Source organism: Lethenteron reissneri, chromosome 33, assembly GCF_015708825.2.
Source record: "Lethenteron reissneri isolate LAM-NWPU_2019-01 chromosome 33, ASM1570882v1, whole genome shotgun sequence".
Taxonomy (NCBI): domain Eukaryota; kingdom Metazoa; phylum Chordata; class Hyperoartia; order Petromyzontiformes; family Petromyzontidae; genus Lethenteron; species Lethenteron reissneri.
The window spans coordinates 14,809,336-14,833,478 of NC_083811.1; the positions used below are offsets into that span (position 1 = coordinate 14,809,336).

At 45.7% G+C, this 24,143-nt stretch overlaps 1 pseudogene across 1 annotated transcript; it reads left to right on the forward strand.

Annotated features, from left to right (window-relative positions):
- Positions 1 to 39: 39 nt before the first annotated feature.
- On the forward strand, positions 40 to 23,740 carry LOC133350381 (uncharacterized; annotated as a pseudogene). Its single transcript, XR_009756056.1, has 4 exons — positions 40 to 94; positions 519 to 586; positions 4,139 to 4,258; positions 21,477 to 23,740. The product of XR_009756056.1 is annotated as an uncharacterized LOC133350381 (transcript).
- The last annotated feature ends 403 nt before the right edge of the window (positions 23,741 to 24,143 follow it).

Sequence of the window (24,143 nt, forward strand, 5' to 3'; positions counted from 1 at the left end):
GCCCCCCAATGCCGGCAGTGGCGCAAGTCCGGTGGGGCCTTTGCATTATGGAGTTGCCGCGCCGGGAGATAGAGTCGAACCAGCAACCTCTGCGGTGGGTCCAGTTTATAAAACAAATTCCATCTTTTCTCAGTTATGCGCGCGCGGAAAACTGATAAGTGATTTATTCGATATTTTTTTTACATGCGGTTTAATACCGGGAATGCAACAAAATGATAGCACAATCAGTGTAACGAACTCGTATCTTAAAGGAAGAATGGTCGTCGCCGATATACGTCTGGCAGTTCAGCATTACGTCAACCAAGCCTGACTGCCGATGAGACCATGGTGACATCGGTCCAGGGTTTTGTTTGAGCTAAACTAATTCCAATTAAATGATGCACTCCCAGTAAGTCATGTGGCTAATGGGAAGGTAAAGCTATGTGGAGTCGTATTTGCTTAGTTATTGTCTGCCACATGGTATTGAATAACAAGGCAGTCTTTGTATAAAACGTAATTTTCCAATGACACTGCTTTAGGTCGGGCGGTGGTGGCGATACATGGCCTGTAATCTATCACGAGAGGCGAGGATTGGTGCATCAGACAGGTGAAACGCCTTTCCCGTGGGCATCGATGAGGTTGCCGTTCCCTGGCTTGCCAAGAGAAGTCTACAGAAAATGTGGATTCCACCCAGGGCCGGATTCAGATTGTGTAGGCCCCTGGGCTTCAGGTACTGTGAGGCCCCCCGTAATATTTTCAAAAGGAAAACAAAGTTAAAGAAAAAAATTCATTTTTACAAGGCTAGCAACAAATAAAATTCAGCATTCACAAATAATCTCTAGAGGCCCTCCAGCTGGTGGAGGTCCCTGGGCTGCAGCCCCTAAAGCCCGTGCCTTGATCCGGCCCTGATTCCACCTGGTACCGTCTCTTAGGGATATAATGTTTCCTCCTCACTCCACGTGGGTTTTATCCGGGTGCTCCGGTTTCCTCCCCAAATAAAAAAAACTCATTAAAAGGCTGGCTGATAATTCTGTGCGGCGCTTTAAAAGTTGTAATTAAAAGACAATAAGGAATGGGCGCATGTACTTTACCGCGTGTTTAACTCCTTTCGCACCGTACGTAGCCAATCGTGCTAACCGGTGGTGTGGGGGAAGGACAACAAACAAACAAAAAAGTTCTAAAGCAATGCGTTTTCAATTCAGATGTGAAAGTGCATAGCTCCAGACGCTTCCTAATATTGGAAGGAAGAGCGTTCCAGACAGCCGCAGAAGCGCATCTGAAAGCACGCGATATAATGACCGTCTTTGTTCGATGGCGAGCCAAAAGCCGCTGCGAGGATGACCAGAGTGTGCGTGATGGTTTATGCTCCTTGACAATATCAGCAAGGTATTGGTGGTTCATTTGTGGCGAGCACTTTGTGTAATGAAGAAGGGCCATTTCTCAAAACGTCGCCAAAACCTCACTGACGAATCTGAGTTGATTCGTTAATTATGTGTTATGATGTGGACCTATCGGCATGTCACCTTGCCCTCTAACCTAACACCGGCGCTCCATCGTCCTCGCATTTTGTTGTCTGTCCGGGTTGTACCTGAACACTTTGGACATTGGAATCTGTTTGGGTGGCAGAAATTGATTTGCGCAGAACTTTGAGAGGACACTACTGCACGGTTTTAATAGACTTTTATTTAGCTGTCCTCTGGGCAGTGGTTGCAAAAAGGTGGCAAGGAGCCTGCTTGTGCCCTCTCGCCACTCGGTGGCGCCTTCCCTCGCCCTCTCTCGACACTCGGCGACGATCCCACGGAGCTGCCGGCTCCTCCCACACACACCCACCTGTTTCTTTAGATATCTCGGCCAAGTTGCCCACAAACTTTTACAGATCTTGGGTTCGGCGTTGTTGTGTGGCAAGTTTTGTGTTGATTTACCTTGAGCCTTTTTATCATTTTGTGTGAGAACATGGCAGGTGCTTTCTGGACAGATGGACCGAAACATCCCGGCTCTTGTGACACGTAGACCAACGACTCCTTTAACAACAGGAATTAAACAAATACAGGACCGAAATAATGTTAAAATACGAATGAGAATTAACACCTGTACGGTTACATCGCGTGCATATGTGTCGTTAAACCCGCCACCACCCGACATAGCCAGTTAGTAAGGTTTGTCACGTAAACAGAACATGCCAATTCGCTGCTAGTGCAATGACTTGAGATGGCACTTTATTGAAGACACGTTCACTTGACATCAGGCGGAGATGCCACTGCAACAGCCCAGAGTCTCCCATGCATCTCCCTTATATATCAATCGAGGCCACGTCCCCCCTTGACGCTCGCTCTACCGGCAGACTTCACCGTCCTCTTTCGTCACCTGACCACGCTCCCTTCTCGAACATTCCCGTAGCCACCAGTCCCTTCGCACTCACAACTGATACCCATGTAATTACCTCCCGTGGCCACTAGTGCATTCGCACTGTAGGCTGACTTCCCTATCATTACCTCCCGTAGCCACTAGTCCCCTCACACTGCATGCAGGCACACTTGTGTGTCGGAGAGTAAACCAACAACATATACTGTTGGAGTACGACGTTTCGCCAATAATTACAACTAGTATAATCAGACGACAGCCATATTTGTGGAGACATACTCCTGTTTTGTTCTTAAATACAGGGATAAATGTGATGTCGTCACTTGTGAACTAATCAAATGCGAATGCCATGGGTGTAATAAATTAGTGCCTATAAATTGCAATGGGTTCAATTACCTGTTGGGGTATTCGTATGGTAATAAGCGAACATTATGCATGTTCTATTTACGTGACAAACCTTACTAATTGGCTGTGGCGGGTGGTGGTGGGTTTAACGCGATCTAACCCAAAAACATCTGGAGAATATTGGTCCCGAAACCTACGCGTTAAACCTGTACAGTTACAGTAATATAATTTTAAATACCACATGTTTTGAAGATTGTAATACAGTTCTGTACGCTACTGGCCACGGTTTGCATATTTATTCCAACAATATATACCTTATCCATTTCAATAATATAAATATTAATCTTTAAAATGTGATACATTTTATGAGACTGAATCAAATATCTTTATGTAATATGCTTTATCATATCGTGTATAATATTTGCATGTTGAGTTTTTACAATGAGTATAAAGTCGCATCTCCTCATGGCTTCTCCAAAGTTTTTTCAATAAAAATTTAAGAGTAATACTGTTTTAAATTGCTACCGTCTGTTTGAATCCATACACAACTAATTTCTTACTACTTATACACGAAATAGTGACTAGTACTGGGGTGTGGCTGATGGGATATGTAAAAAAAATAATTGTGGATTGACATATTTGTGAAGGTGGTGGATCGTTTTATGTATTAGTATCCACAAGGTCGCTAATTGTTATCTTGCTTTATGCATTAGTATTGCTGCTATAGATACGAATTATTACACAAAATATAGACTGCAGCTTAGAATGTTCTCGAGTCAAGTTATACAAAGTAATTTTTTTCTAGATTATAAAAACTATAGTATTCCCAATGGAAATTGATGCAGTCATCCAAGCTCTTATGCAAACAAAGTTCTAAATAAAACAGCATTTAAACATACCGTTATAAAAAAAAAGACATTTACCAAACTGAAAAAACTGCATCAAGATTATATAAAAAGTATATGGTAAACATTTGAAGAATTAAGAGGGCTTGCACCGACATGCATTCGTGACCAATAGAATCTTCGCGGCACAGTTTCGCAACCTACGGGCCTCCTATCATGGCATTCTCTGCATCCCGAGGCCGCGTCTTTGACCCAAGGACGACCCACCGTATATATTATTGTGCCATGGCTCCCCGCCTATGGAATGCGCTCCTTAGATTGAATACAATTGAATTCCAACAGCTGTGACTGCCCATAGTATGTACAAGAAATTCTGGCAACGCATCACTCCCTGACCGTTTAGTTCTCCATATATGTGTAGTCTGACTTTCCTGAAAAAGAAAAACACAACTTAACTGAGCACATGGGGGCATTGCCATGGCCTTTTACTATCATAATACCTATCGGCCCAGCTCATTTTCCTGCCAGCAATTTAGTCAACAGGAAGTGGCTATAATGTGCTCGATTAGATAGTGTTCAAAAAAATAATAAGAACGATCTCTTATCAGGTGCCATTTTGTAGGTGGACCTTTCGCGCCTATATGAGTCGTGTCGCCGGGCGCCAACACTCGCGCAAGCCTGGCATGGACAGCACAGTCGGCGACATTTCATCATTCTGAAGATTATCGGTAATTAACACTGTAATAAAAAATAAAATTAGACTTTATGTTCAGAACTACTACAAATTATATGTGCTTAATGTACTACCCTTCTACATGTGTAAGTCCATGCTAGCTATGTTTCTTGTATATTGGTTGATATTTTACTGACTATAAGTGAGAATAAATTGAAATATTACCAAGATAAGGTCAAAACGTAACTTAACGCTATTGTTGGTTTTCGTACAACGAATTTCACTCAAACTCGGTTTTTAAATTAAAACATGCCCTGTGTGTAAGAATAACATGACATTTTCCTGATTATATTTCCGGTATTTTTTTGTTATATATTAACTTAAACAATTCGTTTATTGAGGGCATTAATTCAAGACTAAGGTCTTACCCAGCAAACTGCAATAGGGGAGTAGATTTTGTTTATATATTTTTTACATGAATACAGTCCATGTCATTGCTGTTGAATGGTGAATATTATTTAATTACAAACTGTTTATTCCTGTTTGAGGGATATCCTAAAATAATACCACCTTCCTTTTCACATTATTTGTTTTAAGCTCCTGTAAAAATGTATTCATGTAGAGGAATGTTTAAGATCTTTGTTTTTTCAACACAGTCTGCATCTGTATTTTCACCAACATGAACCGACGGCAGCAGCGTCTTGTCGTTGTCAAAAGGAATCGTCAGCATCACAAAATTACTTGCACACATTTACAACAACATCATATTCAAATGTAAAAAAAAACAAGTTCACTAAAATCTATCGGGATATCTCTGGGAAAACATTGAAGGTGGACCACGACCAAGTCGATTCAATACAGAGGTGAACCAGCAAAAATAATAACTTTTGAACCAGTGCTTATTATCTGCTATTACATCCTGATCATAAACATGGACCGTGAATGAAGAAAAACCTGAAAAGTGTACAAAGAAGCATCGAGAAGGGTATGGTTGGCATTATAGCGAGAGACAGGACTAACGAAGTGGCAGCCAAGGGAATGGAACGCATTGGAGAGGGCGACCACTGAGGAAGTGGAGCGATGCAATCGGCTCCGTGTGTGGGTTCTGGGTCGTTTATTGCATCGTAAGATTTGGAGGTGACCTGGGGAGACCTTCATCCAACAGTGGAGTGATCATAATAATTATAATTTCATAAAGTGATTAATGGATGCTGGTGATTAATATTTACTAGTAAGCAATACAATTAATTTCAGTGCATTTCTTCAAAATGTGAGTGGTCACTTATACTGAACGGTCCTGGGGAAATGTACAAATGTGTGTTTTTCAGAAGGACCCTTGCAGTCGCCATCCCCTCCCCACAAGGTCAGCACTTTTGCAGATAAGGGAGGGTAGCATCTGACCACGTGGTCAGGTTAGGCTGCACAATTCCAATCGTTCCCAGGCACTGTCGAGGTTTGAGTTTGTGGATCGAACACATCCATGAAAAACCCAACCCTAGGACAAGGTCAGCATCTCCTGGCTTGCCAGGGTATGATGGCAGTAGAGCAAATGGATGAATTTCCATCTGTATGGTGATTGAGTGTTACCCCTCGCACGTGTGGCTTTCTCCAGGAACTCCGGTTTTCTCCCCCAAACATCCCAATATAGGATCGCAGAGCTTTGGCAATCATTATTGGTAGCGCCAGTTCTGGCTGTCTTCCCGCTTATCTGTGGTTCCCCACGCCTCCGCATGGAAACTGCGATTTTACAAATTCTGCAGCATTTGAGTTGGAATTTGCACAAATGACGCGATCTAAAATTTTACTTTTATTACCATTATGTTTTATTTTATTCCCATCCAAGGCTGTGGCAAGTGATAACAGGGCCTGGCTCCTCCCGAGTATATGATCAAAACCCCCCATTACACACGCCGTAGGTTATTTATAATAGTGGAGGTGTATGGATGAGGTCGATTGATATTTTGTTGCACGGCATGCTTTTCATCGGTACTTTCCATGTAAAGCCGACAGCGCAATTGCATTACATCTCTTGTTCTGCCTGTACAACAGGGACACGATAACTTGCATAGAGATGACCCGATATGAACAAATCCAGGTGTAAGATATCATTAATATTGACTCACCGTAGAGAAAACCGACCAAATTGACAAAAGGTTCATCCCAAAACTTGGGATATAAGAACCAACGCTGTGAAGATGTGTGCACCTTCCCTCCCTGATTTAATAATACATTTCTGATTATATGCTGCACATATGCGTTAAGTTACTTCTATTCAGTCGTGGCTGCCCCTGTGGGGGGCACGATGTGACTGTGCCTGGCCTACGAGTGGGCATTTGTTTGGCAGTGGGGAGGCGATAATTGTGACGTGTGATCCTAATCGAGTCATTTCTGGGGACATTTCTCAAATTCGGCACACATTGTCTTACCCGTTTCAAATAATGTCCGGATGTATCGCATCCACTGTGATGTAGACGGCATGTAGTGCTAACCAGGGAGGCCTACCAGTTTTGAACCACGGACCTCTGCATCGAGTGGCGAACGCGCAACCGTTGGGCCGTGTCACATCGCGACATCGCAAGTCAAACCCGCGCCTCGCCCTGCCCTCCTGATTAAGCCCGTACACGTGACGTAAAACTGCGGCAATCGCCCGTCACGCGATCTTATTGTGCGTTATCGTAAATTAAACACTTCCGAAGAAATGCACGTTGGAAACTGTGACAGAAGCCATGCACGCGCACGATCTCTCTTGTTTTTGGATTGCACGCACCATTTCCAAAAGACTAACAAAGTCCGTTCTAGTGTTAGAAGATTGCTGTTTAAGGCGGCTGGATTTGAACAAAGTTTACCTCCAGTGTAATATCGGATACGTCATCATCTTCATCTGAGAAATGATCATCCACCTAATGGAATTAGAACCTTCTTTCTGTGGATATCTGTGATATTCCTCGACTAGATTTAAGATTCTGTCTCCCATGTGTCATTATTCCATCTTGTGCTCTTCTAGCTTCCATGTGTCATGGTGGTGTGATGTTAACTGCCTCGCCTTGTATGCAGGAGGTCGTAGGTGCGATCCCAACCCTGACTCCTGTATATTTGGAGTTTATATGGTTTCCCCGTGGATGCGTGGATTTTTCTCTGGGCCCTCCAGTTTTTTCCTCCACATTTAGAAACGCGCGTTTAGAGTATTTGGCTGCTATACATCTCTACGCGATAAGCCACTTCATTGAGCTATTATTTGTGGCCAGGTAGATTATAAAAATAACTATTTAGCTCAGTGGGCCTTACCTGGTGAAATAAACACTAGTTTTGAGTTTAATTTAGTTTGTGTAATTTCCCAGTTACCAATGTCCCTTGTGCTGCCTTTATGCCCCACTATTTATTATGACATTGTCAATCACGTTGGTGGTTTGCTCTCAATACTGTTCCTATACATTTCTTGAGTTTTAAAGAGGTTTATTTATTTTATATTTTTTAATATGATGTGCATCCTTGTTCATTGCTCACATGTTCTGCATCATGGTTTTTTGTATTCTGGTGTTTGTTTCTTTTAATTTGCCCTTGACTTTCACCGCACTGTAATTTTACAGTGCTAGTTATTTAATTATGTAGTGGTGACATCTTGCCCATCAGCTAGCCTCTGCCGCTGTGAATCTCTATTTAAAATTATCTTGCCTCCTGAACGAGATTTGTTGTTGTTGTTGTTTAAGATAACTGACTTGTGTTTGCCTGCGAATAGATTTTTGTCCCGTCTTTGTAAATGTTGAAATACGAAAGTGACTTATTGTGCCGCTTACAGCATTGACCATCACGTTATTATATTCTAAGTTTAATCATCAAAAGCCACGTTGAAGTGTAATGGGCGTCTTACCAACTTGTTCCTAATACTAAATAATCATGAGCATTGTTGTGGAGAATATAAGTAACAAGCGAACAATATACCTGCATATATCTGTCTCCACTTATTTTTTTGTATACATCCCTACTTCAATTCCTTCTGAGAGTGCTTCATTTTATTAGCATTGCTTAAGCACATGCAAACTCCACTTGTGATAGCTGCCTGTGGTCATGTGACCGGGCTGTGTCTGTCCCTCCAGCGATGTATGGATGAAACTGAGGGATGTCGACATGAGCTTTAGTTTGATAATAACGGTAAATTCCCTAACATACGTTGTTTCCCGGATTGAGAGGCGTTCTTGTCAGATCAGGCTTTGCTATTCGGTGAACATTACTTTTGCCCATGTCAAAGCTGAAACTAATGAAACTAGATATATACGCAATTAATATTTTCATTTTTGCAGGTTGCTATTAATTAAACAAAAGTAGCGTAGAAAGTGCATTCCATTTGCATAAAACATGGAAATATATAACCAATGTCCACGTGTGACCTTGAAACACGATTACAATATAGTAAAATAGGTCCAAGAGGGCAGTACAGGCAGCCTTCGATTTACGAAATCTCACCTGAACACAATTGACAAATTATGGACACTTTTCGATTAACACGGCACGTACTATGAGATCATCAAACAAGAAGCCACCCGGGAGAGTACGACGTCACCCATTCATGAGTGCTTCACGGCGTTCCTGCAATTCAACAGTAACGCCTCCACATCGCCTCTCTAGTCATTCCAACATGCAGAATATCTTTTGGTGACTTCCCTGAAAAGGTTAATTGTTATTGTTCTAGATTAGTTATTCAATCGTTTCAAATATCCATGTACTTTATTATAATTTTTGTGCTGTGAAAAGTGACAAAGGTGTATATTTTTAGGTTATGAGTAGAGTTGCAATGACTGGCCTACACACATCCCTAATGTTTAGTATTAAATTAATGGGAAAAGACATTCCAATTTACGAAATTTAGTTTCATGCGTGTTTTTTTTTAAAGAACGCATCCCTTTTGTAAATCGAGGGATACGTATAATACCTTCATACTAGCAAGGACTGAAACGCAACAACAATAACAACGCAATACAATTAACAAGACTAACACATTCGTAAGTCCATTCTAACCTGAACATTGTCTGAAGCAAAAAGGCTAAATGTGATCTATTGCAATACGGTAACACTAACATGAATGCCGTGAAAACTCTAGAGGCTATTCCTACGGCCATAACCGTATGCTGCAAAGACCTGCTAACAAGCATTATACGCTATGGCATGCTTAAAATGCAATTCTACTGTATGATGCTACGTTAACAATACTCTCAGCTGTAAATCTTTAATTCTAACACTAAAATACAGTCACGACGATACTGCAATAATACTTTTAGACGAAATTACAACTATAAAACGAAAACAATTAAAGTAATGCTGAAAATAAACTAGTAACAATACAGTAACACGAACATTGATTAGCATGAAACACTGATTACCCAAAAAATCCTACAGAAATACAATAACGGAGCAGACCGTTATAATATTTACCTCCGAATAGCCCACTTGGTTACGTACGGTGCGAAAGAAGTTCAATGTACATATGCCTCTTTATAATATTGGGCCCTCTGAATAAAATAAAATTAAAATCAACCCTTTTTGTCAGCTACGCAGGCTTCTGGGGGTGAATAATTTCGGCAGTATTGTTGCAATCCAAGCAAACTTCGGACTGGTTTTGACATAGTGTCTGGTCGGCAGTTAGCCTTGTTTAAACCAATGCTGGTGAACTGCCAAAATATTTACAGGCAAGGAACCTCGATGTTCGATATGGGTCCTTTTTCGGCACCAAACTTTATAAACACGTAACGCAAAATAATCAATAGAGTCGTTGTGGAGAATACAATAAACAAAATAACTAAGCGGACAATAGGCCTCCTTTACATATCTGTCCCTGTGTAATAAAAGGACTCGAACACTTCTTTCTGTCTTCGTGTCTTTATTCAGGTTCACGTCTTTACCCACACGGCACTCTGTTATAACTCCTGTATTTGTAGCCCCCGGCTATTCACTGCTATTATAGCTTCCTCACCCCTCTGACTCTCTGCTTCATCTACTGTAACCTCCTCCCTGCAGACTTGCTGCTACCCCTATGTGCAGACCCTCTGGCTGTCACTGTATGCAGACCCGCTGCCCACTCTCTCTGTGCAGCCCCGCTGCTGACTGCAGCCTCCTCGCTGCTTCGGGTCGGTCACCGCTGGCCAACGGTGCCGATCCTCGCTCCCCCCGTGTTCGTGGCGATCTCGCCACACCCCGCTTCGCCCTTCGTGGCCTTCCTCTGTTCCTGGTTCCCCGTCACTCCCCCTGCTCTTCCGGTTCCCCTCCTTCTATACTCAACCCCTCTCCCCCCACGTGACCTAACTCCTCCCCCCCTGACGGCACCTCAGAAGGGCCGTTTACAACCGCATTACATCACCCTCCCCCCTAAAGAAAATCCAGCCGACCTCGGCTGAATTGCAACCTGAAAAGCAATGCGGGTGTAAAGGGCCAACACGCAAAAAGACACGAAGCATTGAAGAACATTATAACAATAACACAACACAACACAATCTAACGAAACGTGAGGGATTTCGAGCGAGTACGGGTAGCCGGGCCGTCCCGGACGGTCGGCGGCCCACCCGCCGAGCGGGAACGTGGAAGGGTTTTAGGGGCGACGGGCGCAAGTTCTTCCGTCGCCATTGGAGGCCCGCCACTGTCCCGCTCGCGTCCAGAAACATCCCGTACTCGCCTCCGCGGAGGGATAGGAAGAGCTGCAGGTCCCGTGGGTTCTGTGGCTCCGGTCGGCGTCCCACAAGCGGAAGGTCCTCCTCCCTGCGCTGTCACGGCCGGCTTGTCTGTGAAGGGTACGACAGGCGCTCTCGCAAGGTCAGCAGACACAGGCAAGGGCGAGTCGGCAGCAACAGACCCCGGCAAGGCAACTTGGGGAGATGACGCATCCGGCCGTGGGGCAATGTATGGCTTCAACCGGGACGTGTGCACGAACCAACGCCGTGCACCAACCTGAACACGCGCCGACTGTGGGTTGGGAACCTCAATGAGGCGGACCGGACCCTGCCAAGGTCGATGTAATTTAGGAGATGTACCTGGCCGCACCTGTGCGCAATGAAGCCAGGCCAGGTCCCCCTTTTTCCAGGGACACTCCCCCTTTGAACGTCGGGCACACCGCTCATTCCTGGCCTGAGCCTTGGCAGTAGCCATGCGGGCATTTTCCCTCGCCTCAGCGACACGCCGAACGTTGTCCTTAATATACTCAGGAAGAGGCTTAACAGGCCCCCTCGCACCGGTTCCCAACTGGTCATGAATCGGCGGCACGTTCTCACGGCCGTACATAAGGAAAAACGGCGAGTATCCAGTAGCCGCGTGCGGCGTCATGCGATACGCCGAAAGCACCCCAGGGATATGCAAATCCCAATCAGATTGGTTTTCCCCGACTGTATGGCACAGCATGGCGGACAGAGTCCGATTCAACCGTTCCACCATACCATCCGTTTGCGGGTGGTAGGGGGACGTCCGTATCTTTTTAGTTCCAAGAGCCGCACACACCTCCCCCAACAATTTAGACGAAAAGTTACGTCCCTGATCCGTAAGGAGCCTCTCCGGAGCCCCTTTGTCCATTACATACCCAAATAGAAAGGCGTCCGTGATAGACGCCGCTGACTGGTCAGGCAAGGGCCAGGCCATCGGCCAGCGAGAGAGGTACTCCACCCCCACCGGTAAATACTTATTCCCTTTAGCTGATGGCGGAAAGGGTCCCAAAATATCTAACGCCACCAACTCATTAACCCGAGATACTTTAATCGATTGTATCGGCGGAACATATGGATGTTTAGGCGGCTTACGGCGGGCACAATCGGGACACGCGCGAACGTGACCGACGACATCCGTCGTCATGCCGTGCCAATAATAGTCTCGTTGCAGCGTCAATAGGGTTTTCTGCACCCCCAGGTGTAAAAGTGTGTCACAGTGCAAAGATCGAATCAACTCATAGCGCAATGACGCAGGCACAACGAGACGCCAGTGTTCCTGTATCCCTTCCCTCCACATCAGTAACCCATCTCGGAGAGCAGTTTCCGAATTACCACCCGCACCGACTTCCTTACCCGCCTTCTCCGTTCGTTTCCGTAACGACACCAAAGAATCGTCCAACATTTGCTCCCGAATCCACACAGACCTTGGAAGACGCAAAATCCCGTCAGCCGGTCCCCCTTCAACCGGTCCCGGTGTAAGCGGAGGTTCGAGAACATCCACTGCCCGCGCGACAGGTTGAGGGGGGGGCTGAGCCGGTCCACACCTATGCGTCCCCGACGCACACGCACAAGGGGATTGTTGCGGCAACCTGGACAGTGCGTCCGCGTTAGCGTGACGCACACCCTTCCGATGGTGAATTTGGAAGGAGAATTCTTGCAACGTGTCCAGCCATCTCGCCAATTGTCCGGATGGCTGGTCCATCTTAAGAGCGTACTGCAAGGCCGCATGGTCCGTTCGGACAATAAACGACCGACCGTACAGATACGGTCGAAATTGGCGGAGAAAATACACAATAGCCAAAAGTTCCCTGCGAGTGACGCAGTAACGAGTTTCCGCGGGAGACAAAACCCGACTCCCGTACGCCACCACACGCTCAACACCACCTTTTGACTGGGACAACACCGCCCCAATCCCGGTGTCACTCGCATCAGTATCCAGAATGAAGGGATGTTCAAAATCCGGATAATCCAACGTCGGCGCAGTAGCCAGTAGGTCGCGCAGGCTCCGAAACGCCGCCTCCTCCGGCGGTCCCCACACAAATTTGTGCCCCTTCCCAGTAAGGAGATGCAAAGGCCTGGCGATAGTAGCGAAATTCGGAACAAACCTCCGGTAATATGAGGCGAACCCCAAAAACCGACGCACATCACCCACCGTGGCGGGGGTTGCCCAATCCCGGACACACGCAGTTTTCTCTGGATCCGTGGCCACCCCGTCCGCACTAACAATATGTCCCAAGTATCGAACGGAACGTTGCAGTAGATGACATTTCTTAGGCTTGAATTTCAAATTAGCAGAACGCATTCTGGCAAAAACGGCCTCCAACCGCAATAAATGCTCATCAAATGTGCGGCTGAAGACAATAATATCATCTAAATAAATGAGACATGTCTCCCACTGCAACCCCGTCAATACCAACTCCATCAATCTCTGAAAGGTGGCAGGGGCTGCATTCAACCCCATCGGCAGACAGTTAAATTGGAACAACCCCTGCGGCGTACGGAACGCTGTCTTTTCCCGCGAGGGCTCGTCAAGGGGAAGCTGCCAGAAGCCCGAAGAGAGATCTAGCGTTGAAAAAAACTTAGCCCCTGACAAGGCGTCGAGAGAATCGTCCATACGCGGCAGGGGATACGCATCTGCCACCGACACTTTATTTAACTTCCGAAAATCCACACAAAATCGTAATTTACCATCTTTCTTTTTAACCAACACGACAGGCGCACCCCACGGGCTATTAGACGGAGATATAATATCCGCTTTCAACATGTCTTCCACTGCCCCTCGAACGTGCTCACGCTCAGCCGGACTCATCCGACGCGAGTTCAAGCGGATAGGGGCCGCGTCCCCCGTTTCGATGTGATGAGAGAGCAGCGAGGTGCGTCCCAAGTCCAAATCGTCCGAGCTAAACACATCGGAATAGCTCGCTAATAATTTATGAATCGCACAACGCTGCTCAGCGGAAAGGGCCGAATTTTCCGCACATAATTCGGCGATCCAACGATCGTCCACCCCTCCGTCGTGTGAAACACCACCCACCAGCCCCCCGTCCGGAATGTCACTCTGAGCCGTAAACGCCGTAGTGGCGTGTGCCACAACGGTACCAGCCGGCACACACACGCTTTCAGAAGTCGCATTTAACACCTGCAAAAACGGGCGCTGATCCGGACGGACAATGGTTTGCGCCCCCACCAGTGCCAATCCGCCCGTAACAGCGGCGGACGGCGACAGCAAAATTCCACAAGCACTCTGCCGACCCGGAACCGGCTTCCGGTATCGTAGGGGAATGAGCATCTGCGAGCCAGGTGGAATATCAACTGAAACTTCCGATAACGCCTGCACCTGGGCAACCGGAGCCGGTCGCCCCCAGGTGGACTGTAAAAACGCCAATTTGCGGCCCCCTGGCAGTTCAATGCAATTTTCATTGATTCTAATTAAAATGGGCATCTTAGCCAAAAAATCCGTGCCCAACAAGCAAGGAACCGCCAGGGACCTCGAAATTAACACAACGCCCGAGGCCGAGACCCCCCCGATAGAAATATTAGCGTCCACCTGTCCCACGATGCCCATACTACCCCCGTTCGCAGCGATGCAGGAAGCGTAAGCCGGCCTCACGGCCCCCGGTGGGATGTTCAAAAGATGGAATATGACATCCGAAATAATGGTCGCGGACGCCCCGGAATCCACCAAAATACGCACGTCCACCCCTTGGATCGACCCCGGTACAGTGGACGAACCTGTAGCGGCCGCGACAACCCGCCGAGCCAACTTACGCCACTGCGTTATCGAGCGACAAGGCGCAGATACTGGCCTCCCATATTTTAGAACATCCGCGTCGCACAACAACGGCGATGAGTGAGGTGTCAGGCCTTGCCGGGTGTCTGGTGCGCACCGACTTGCCTGTGCCGGAGGGTCTTTCTTTGGGACGTCCGCGATCGAGGCCTCCTGCTGGGGCGGCCCCGGAACCCGGGCCCAGCAGTCCCTGGCATAGTGGCCCCGACGGCCGCAGCGGAAACAGTCGACGTCGGGTCGGCGCGCAGCAGGCACCCCGTCCCGACGTGGCCGCGCCGGCGGCGGAGCCCGCGGCCCCGGCTCGCTTCGAGCCGGCCACGGAGTGGAGGCGGCCGACAGCTCCTTTGGGCCGGTCGCATCCGGCACGTACACGGCCTTTGTAGGGTCCCACCCTACGGCCCCCCCATCGACGACAGGACCGCCCGTCCACGCCGTGACTTGTTTCCAGCGGCGGAGATTGAACTGGGCGTCCAAACACTTAGCCGCGGTCCGGGACGTGAGTTTCTCGTGACCGCAAGCCGGCATAGGAATGCCCAGATCCCGGGATAACTCCAACATCTTCCCCAAGATGAGAGGTTCCAGCAGGTCAGGCTCCGTCTCCGGGTAAGCGGCCATCGCGAGTTCCAGCACGGCGCCCCTGTACGCTACAGGCGACTCCTCCGGTGCGCGTTGCCGCTGCACGAAGCGGCGATGGGCGTCATCCGGTGGCTCGTACGCGTCCGCCATTTCGTCGAACACTCCACGCAATGTTTTCTTCTTCGCAGCTTTTATAGAGCGAAAAAAACGAACAGACTCATCGTCAAGGAGAGTCGGAAGCACCTCCAGCGCCTCGGCGTCCGTCCACCTTGCCGTTCGTACCGCCGCCAAAAATCGACAAGCGAACGCACTCCAATCGCCCCCGATGGAGAACTCCTTAACAGTTGTAAGGTGACGACTGCGGCTCCTTGGCCTGCTTCCGTCCGTCACCGACTCTTCCGGCGGCAAGTTCAGCAAGGCGTCGCAACGCGGTGTCGCCAAGATGGCGGACGATCTTCGTGGCGGCCCCAAGATGGCGGCTTCCCGCCTTCCGTGGTGCGCCACGCCCAAGATGGCGTCTTCACGCCGCGTGGTCGATGTCGGCGCCATCGAAGACGACCCGGGCTCCTGCCGATCACCACCATCACCTTCCAACGCCGCCCTTGGCGTGACAAGGTCATACAACTCCGTGATGACGGTTTTTAGGGTCGCCAGTTGCTCCGCCATCCGGGTCCATCTTAAATCTTCGTCCTTCAACGCAGATGGGTCGGGCGCAGCGGCAACCTCCTCCACACCCGGGCCCTCACGGATCTCTCCCTCCGCCGAAGTGAAGCCGACCTCAGGAGGAAGATCGTCGTCGTCCGATGATGAAGCCGACGCCGGAGATGGGATATTCTTCTTCCTCAGTTGTTTCGCCATGCCGTTTCACTTCTGACTCCAGTGTAATAAAAGGACTCGAACACTTCTTTCTGTCTTCGTGTCTTTATTCAGGTTCACGTCTTTACCCACACGGCACTCTGTTATAACTCCTGTATTTGTAGCCCCCGGCTATTCACTGCTATTATAGCTTCCTCACCCCTCTGACTCTCTGCTTCATCTACTGTAACCTCCTCCCTGCAGACTTGCTGCTACCCCTATGTGCAGACCCTCTGGCTGTCACTGTATGCAGACCCGCTGCCCACTCTCTCTGTGCAGCCCCGCTGCTGACTGCAGCCTCCTCGCTGCTTCGGGTCGGTCACCGCTGGCCAACGGTGCCGATCCTCGCTCCCCCCGTGTTCGTGGCGATCTCGCCACACCCCGCTTCGCCCTTCGTGGCCTTCCTCTGTTCCTGGTTCCCCGTCACTCCCCCTGCTCTTCCGGTTCCCCTCCTTCTATACTCAACCCCTCTCCCCCCACGTGACCTAACTCCTCCCCCCCTGACGGCACCTCAGAAGGGCCGTTTACAACCGCATTACACCTGCACTAAACATTAAAGTATTTTTTAAACATCCCAGAGCGAACTGGGCGTGCCCTGCGGTGAGTTTTTTCCGCGTTTTCGAAGGCCAGATATCTGCCAATCTACCCTTTTAAAATGGTTAAAGATTAATCATCGTGAATTCGGTTGTTCCAATTGAATAATAACTCAAACAAAACAGTTTTTTGTATTCTCCTCGTAAACAGTTGCAAGCCTCTTGATCCATTTCAATCTTAAATTTCTTCAGAGCTTCTCTAACCCCATTGAAATGATGATTGCGCCCAGGATTTGCAACATCCCCAAGTGGATTATCCATTGACCTCTCTACAAGTCTACCCATAATGCAATATTGCCAATAACTAAAAAAAGTTACTTTTAATACACGAGTTTTTTTTAATAAACCCTCTTGATTATTGAATCGTTTGTCAGTCAATAACGAAAGATGGGTAACTAATTCACGTGCCAATTTAAATATATTTTTAAAAAATTTAGTTCTTATTAGCCCTACTCTTTGGTTCTTTCGGTAAAGTCACGTAGGTAGAAATAAAACAAAACAAATCACGATGTTTCGATAGCAACACAAGCCATCGTCTTCAGGTGAAAATCGCGATAGCCGCGATGTCTGCTGCGAGCAGCACGATGTCTGCTGCCTTGTGAAGAGAAGCTGTTACCAGCAAGAGTTTATATACGTTTTTGAGAACAAAGGTAGCCGAAGTAGTGTTAATGGGGTATTATTGTGTAAATGTAATAAATAGCGTGGCATGTTAAAGGAAATGAACTTAGATTAGCATGTTGGATTATAGTGCAAAAGTTAATGAGCTTCCATAGCGCATAAGAGCTCAGATTTGCATGTAGGATTAGCATATGTATTTTGATGAGAAAAGCATGTAAAAGTTAATGAAAAAATTAGCAAGTTAATGTCAGTCTATGTGTAACCAAGAGTAGCATGTTAAAGTTGATGAGAAAAGCATGTCAAAGTCAATGAGCGAAGTTAATGAGAATATCATGTTCAAGTCAATGAGAGATGAGCAAGTCGATGTCAGTCTATGTGTCATAAATAGCGTGGTATGTTAAAGTTAATGAACTTAGCATTAGAACGGCTCGGGAGAGAGAGAGAATATGTGTTTTAATGAGAGAAGCATGTAAAAGTTAATGAAAAAATTAGCAAGTTAATGTCAGTTTATGTGTAACAAAGAGTAGCATGTTAAAGTTAATGAGAAAAGCATGTAAAAGTACATGAGCGAATTCAATGAGAATATCATGTTAAGGGCAATGAGAGCTGAGCAAGTCGATGCAGTCATGCCGGTGGTTGAATGTCAAATCAATATTCTTATTAGCCCCTCCAACGCTTATCCCCTCTGTCTCTGGACTGCCTATCTCTGTGCTATGAAGAAGGCCCACTGCCCAAAACGTCACTGATTACATATTTTTTCCTTTCTATAAATGTGTGCTTGCGCACGATTGCCAACGCCCACCAAATAATTGAGTAATTTTTTTTTTCTGTTCAGTTGTGTGTAGTTGTCCATTTGTGGTTTTGTGTTGGTTCGCAGATAACATTGTGGTGTATTTGCCACGACATTTATAACGCAATTTACCCAGGAAAGCCTTTGGATTCCCAGGACTCGTTTCTGGAAGAGTTCTCAATTGAGATTCTCTTGACAGGAAAGTTTAAGTTTGAAAGAAAAAAATATACCGGCTGTGTTAATTTAATTGCTTTTTTTTGTTACAGAATGTTTCCGATGAAATGTTCTTTGATAATTGGATATTTTTCTTCTTTAAAACAGGCCTATGGAATATTTGTATTTTACTTGTTTGGCTGCTTTAGCCTATTGACATTTCGATAGGACATAATAAATGTTAGATTTGAATCGCTGTAAAATGTGTTCGGTGGGTTATGCCACGCAAAAACATGAAGACTGGCAGATGGTTTGGAAAAAAAAAATCCAGCAGTGGATTGATCATGTCTGAATCTACTCACTAATTAAGTCCAAGTGGTTTTGTGCTGTTAATTACGGCAATACTTTGAGTTGAATATTCACTTTTGCATTGCATTGTTATTTGTGTACATTCTCGATGCCATTTACAGAATGCTGATATATTCCCTTTGTGCCATTATAGTCACCAAAGCTCTCTGTTACTCAGACTCCTTTCACTCCAATATTGCACTTGTGTCCTCAAGAAACGTGGATTCATTCATAATGCCAAACATTTGCTTTAGCGAGCAGCAACTCTTAATGACATTTCAAATTGTGGTTCCATCCCAGAATGAAGGTCTCTTCCTAATTTTTGGCAGTCCCAAGTTACCCTTACACATCGCAAAACCAGACATTTTTCAGTCAGCCAGTGGTCTATAAATCTTGTAAGACAGTTTAACACAGTACCATCCACATGTGCTAACTCCTCTAAGGCGATCCTGTGTTGATGCCACACCAGGGCAGCCCAAAAAGCACTCGCCACGAGCCTGTACCATCAAATTAGCCCCAACAAACACGATGTCACCAAGTACACCATGCCCCCCAGCTCAATTCAGATCTCGGTACAAATCAATTCTTGCCACCCGAAACACGGATGCCTATTCTCGTACTGCCTTGGTCAAAACCCCTGTTAACCCAGACGGGTGGCAATCTTTGTTAAACCATCTTGGAAAAATAAAGTCTAGCAAAAATTACATTATTAGTTGACCTATGACTGCATCTACGGAACCTAAGGGTATAACTGTCTGATGCACATATTGCCTTAAATCATAAGGGAGTTCAACATTTCTAAACCCTGTCCCTTCCTCCTTTCTGTTTATGTCCCACCTCCATTGCTTCTTAGGCACTGCCTTTTGCCTGATCATGCCCCCCCCCCCCGTCTCTTCTGCGCCTTTCCCTTTTTAGGCACTGCCCCTCATTTCGGCCCTCTCCCCTTTGGACACATGGTTGGGCTGTTTTGTCTTTCCTTTGTCAACCTGTCCAAGGGCAACGTTTTGCATCTTTTTATTTGGAAATTTTAATCGTATAAAATATATCACCTGGAGAACCCCTTGAGATGGAAAGTCTCATTACTAAGGGTGTGAGGTTGACGCGTGCATAACGCACACGTAATGAATGACAACTTTAAAGTAACAAACACCTCATTTGACTTGTCTCTTGCATTCAACGTGTACCCTCTTTAATAGCTGCTCGATGCTATCACCTTTGAATGGGTTTTGCTGGGCAGTGATTCATTTTTCATTAAAAAATCCATTATAGTATTGTTCCAATACTTCAACTTATGAAGACCCTAAAATAATTTTCCAGTTTCTTTAAACATATTATTCACCAATCTCTTTTATAAAAACATATTTTACATGGATAATCCCTTGAGATGGAAGATCTCATTTCCAAAGGTGTCCACGGGAGGGGGTTCATTTGGAACATTAATCACAAACACATAACATCCATAATAGAGGTTTTTTGGGTTAGATCGTGTAAATATAAATGTGTCGTTAAACCCGCCACCTCCCGACACAGCCAATTAGTAAGGTTTGACACGTAAACAAAACATGCCAATTAGTTACTATTTCAGCGCACCGGTGTGTTGGAAAGTGAACCCACAACATTTACAATTCAAGTACGACGTTTTGCCGACAATTACAACCAGACTCATCAGGCGAAAGTCTACATGTTAAACAAACACATAACAACCCACACAAACATTTTTAATCTATGAATTGTGTGCCATGAACATCTGAAAGTCGAATCACTTGTTGTACTGACTTATATTATTCTTAGTATTTACGAATTTTTTTTCCTTATCACAGACTCAATTCAACAACACTTTTATATCACACCACGTAGCGTTACACTATGCTATATCAACCAATAACCTGTTCTGCATTTTGTCTAAATGTAAGCATTAAACAGTATACGTTTCCTCGTGCAATTGTTTAATTAATTCCTAACATTAAACTTCTCTTAAAAGTGCATTGTTCCAACAAGACATGTAACTTTTTGTTAAACCGCTGTACTCACTTGGACATTTTATCTACCTTGTGACATTGTATTATATCTGAGGTCGGTTATAGATATTTATAAAACCGAATTCAGACTCGTACACATAATTGAGATGCTCAGCAGTATCATCTGCTTTAAAATCTATATGTATTACATTACATTTACTGTCGACAAAATGCATCACTTAATCAACGCTAAACTAAAATTTACATGAAGTCAGTCTCGAATATGTACAGTGCGTAACTGCGTACGGCAGCTGAAGAGGACTGCATTAAATGTACGATAAATTCTGCATAGCAGCACAGATACCACACTTCGAGCAAACATGACACATTGTATTTTTGATAAATAAAAACGGACGACTGGCGTCTATAGTAAGTTATCTCCATGATGCCGCAGTTGTACATTTAAATGTTTAGTTTTTGCAACAAAAATACGTTCGTGTTGCCTCATTCAATAATTTATGCCTGATTTATATATATATATAATTTTTTCTATTAAAAAAAACCTAAGTTTAAGACGGAACAATGTCCACGATTCTTTAAATTATTTCCGTACCATGCTCCGAGCTGCATTTTGTATTTGAGGGGTACATTATTACAAAACTCTCATTACCGCTGGAACTAAAAAGCCACACGAGTGCCTGCTACAAGCAGAAGCGCACGGACCTCAGACTGCGCATATTTGTACACAGAGGACATTTCAAATGCATGGCAGTGAAACTCCTATAATTCGGCAAGTTGCTAGTAGCACATAAAATCGCCCACGTGATCGGCCCCACACTGCTGCGCACAACTTTCTGTGTCCGCAATGCCGCGTTGTATCCTTTAACCGCGGTGTGCGTGATGTTGTCGTTGCAGCTGTTGAGTGTTGGTCCCGTGCGAGCCGAGCCGCGATGGGGTTTATCGTGGCGCTGCTCGTCCTGGGCGCGTGGTGCGGGAGTTGCTCGGCCCAGGGACAACCCAGAGCTTGCCTTGCGGTCGGCAAGAGTGACAATTGCACCTGCTCCAGCGCAACGACATCATCGCCTGAAACTGTTGACTGCAGTAGCAAAAAGCTGACCGCTGTTCCGACTGGGATTCCTGCAAACACCGAGACGCTGAAGGCAACTCAAAGTTTTGCGAGCTGAGAGGGGACTCGGTGACCTTGAAGGCGGGGGGGGGAGATTTGTTTTTTCTGTTAATTATGCTGCGAAGGGCATCTCCTGTAATTCACATTGTAACGCAAGCAGTACAAAACACCAATGCATTTCCAACCTCTGGGATTGTGAATGTGCTAGCATTATCTATTTTGTAAATTGGCTGAAAGAAAACCCAAAACACGACTCTGGTGCATCTTGTAAAAAACCAACTGGAACGGCCGTCAAAGATGTTAATCCAGAAGACATCAAGAATGTGCCTTGCAATCACGTATATCCAACTCCCAAAATTACAGCATCGTCTCCCACCCCTGCTACATCCATCTTCATAAAGGAGTTAAATTCGACCACCAATCTCAATGCAATCCATGAGCACAGAACGCACACGGATGTGTGTAACATGCCTTTTGTCTCACACATGTGCTTGCTATTTTGTAATTTATTTTCAACGTGCTCGCTTTGTTTCATTATAAAACCGCTGCACCGTTATTGAGTGGTAAAGTAGACATCCCCGTTGCATGGCGACAAAAATAGGGACCACGTTATTCTGCATCCTGCTATTGAGCTTATGGAGCACAAACAATAATGAAATTAATGCAGTGTATACTAAACAGGCTTATGATTGTGCTTTGTTGTAGTGATGCCCAGGCTTTCGCAGTCATTTAATCTATTTCCCACTGCTATATCGTCGATAGTTAAATTTGTTATACTCTAGGCCTGCTTTTGAATGGGACATTCCGATAAATGTCAAACACCATTTCATAAAGTGGCATGTTGTAAAGATAAATGTGTATATTGACGAAAATGAGCGTATGGGTGTTGCTATGGCTTGTGCTTTTTTAATCTACATTCTGCAAATGTACAACAGCCTACAGTATGCATTGCAACTTTGTTTTCAAACGTAACACCATGACTCGTAGCCAATGAGATTACCACTTTCTTTTTTAGTACAGGTTAGGATAGCCGTCAAAATGTACTTTCTGTCCCTCCACTGTGGTCTAGAAGACCAATATAAAAGACGGTACTTGAATCAGTCAGGGGTGAAGGCACACAATGTTGGTGTGATCAGGCTATGAAAAAAACGGGCAAAATTAGATTGTAAATGTGGACAAAAAATCCCTTAAGCGGGTTTACCTCAGCACAATGAGTCCAAACCGGGTTTGTATTTTTAAATGTGCACTCTGCGAGGAGAGCCTGATATTTCGTTACCACTTCGTTCAAAGCAATAACAGGATAAACTTTCTTGAGCGAGAAGACGTTAGTGATGCTACGTCCTGCCAGTACAAATGCACGACCTTGTTCAACGAAGAAATGAGAATACAAGCAATGGCATACAACATAAGCTTTGCGCCAATCAGGCTCGGCTAAATGGTCGTTGAGGTACGGCATCACAGATCCATGTCTATGATATGGAGGGACGAGCTGAATAACACGTGCGCTACACAGCGGCACTAATACAGCACGTGGTCCTGTAGATGAGTGTTGAGGCCCGTAGGTTTGCGCAATAGTTGTTAGCCTTCAGACAAAGTTGCCAATGCTTCAGAAATGCCTGTAGGTGTTTATCTTGGTCAGTTCTGGCATGCTGATTGCGAGCTTGGGCTGAGATGTGACCAGGAGACGGTTGTACAGTCCCGACAATTACATCTTTGAGGAGCTTTTGAGCGTTGCCTAAGCTCCCGGGTGCATTGGTTCTCTCTTTCCCACGTGCTGCACTCTCGTTGTGGAAGGGACTAAGCGGAGTCAAAGTGGCGTCGACGTGCAGCGAGGCTCTGCTGTGCAATGCGCATTACTGTTATACTCTACACGCATCATACATTTACATATTTGGAACGCAGCAATTTGAAGGACTTTCTGAAAAACGGGTTTCCTAAACAGTTGACATTTGAACAACTGCTGTCCATAGGCCTCCTTAATCTATCTTTAGTAATTTGAAAATGTATAAAATGACCACACTTTGCATGAATATATTTGCCATTAAACTTTCCATTAAAATAACTCGTCTGCTTGAAAGTCTTGTTCAATGGCTTACTGTAAGTTTCCTCTATATACAGGAATGCTCGCATGCAGCATCATGAGGGGGGGCGACTAATATCATGGATCCTGTTGTTACCCCGTGGTGTCCTCTGAGTTTTCCTGGGCCACGCTGCTCGTGTGGATAACAGGAGTCACTGGTAATAAGATTGCGGATAACAGGAGTTCTGTACTTTTACAATATTGTAGACTGTGAGCAGCGATTGTAATTCCCTTCGCTGTACCGAAGATAACTGTGAATTCTCCTGACACAGCGCTTATACCCACATCCCGTTCCAAAATCCACTCTGTTTCACTACACCAACCACACCACTGGTTTCATCCACAGTATTCTCACAAAATACGGTCGTCGCGTGAG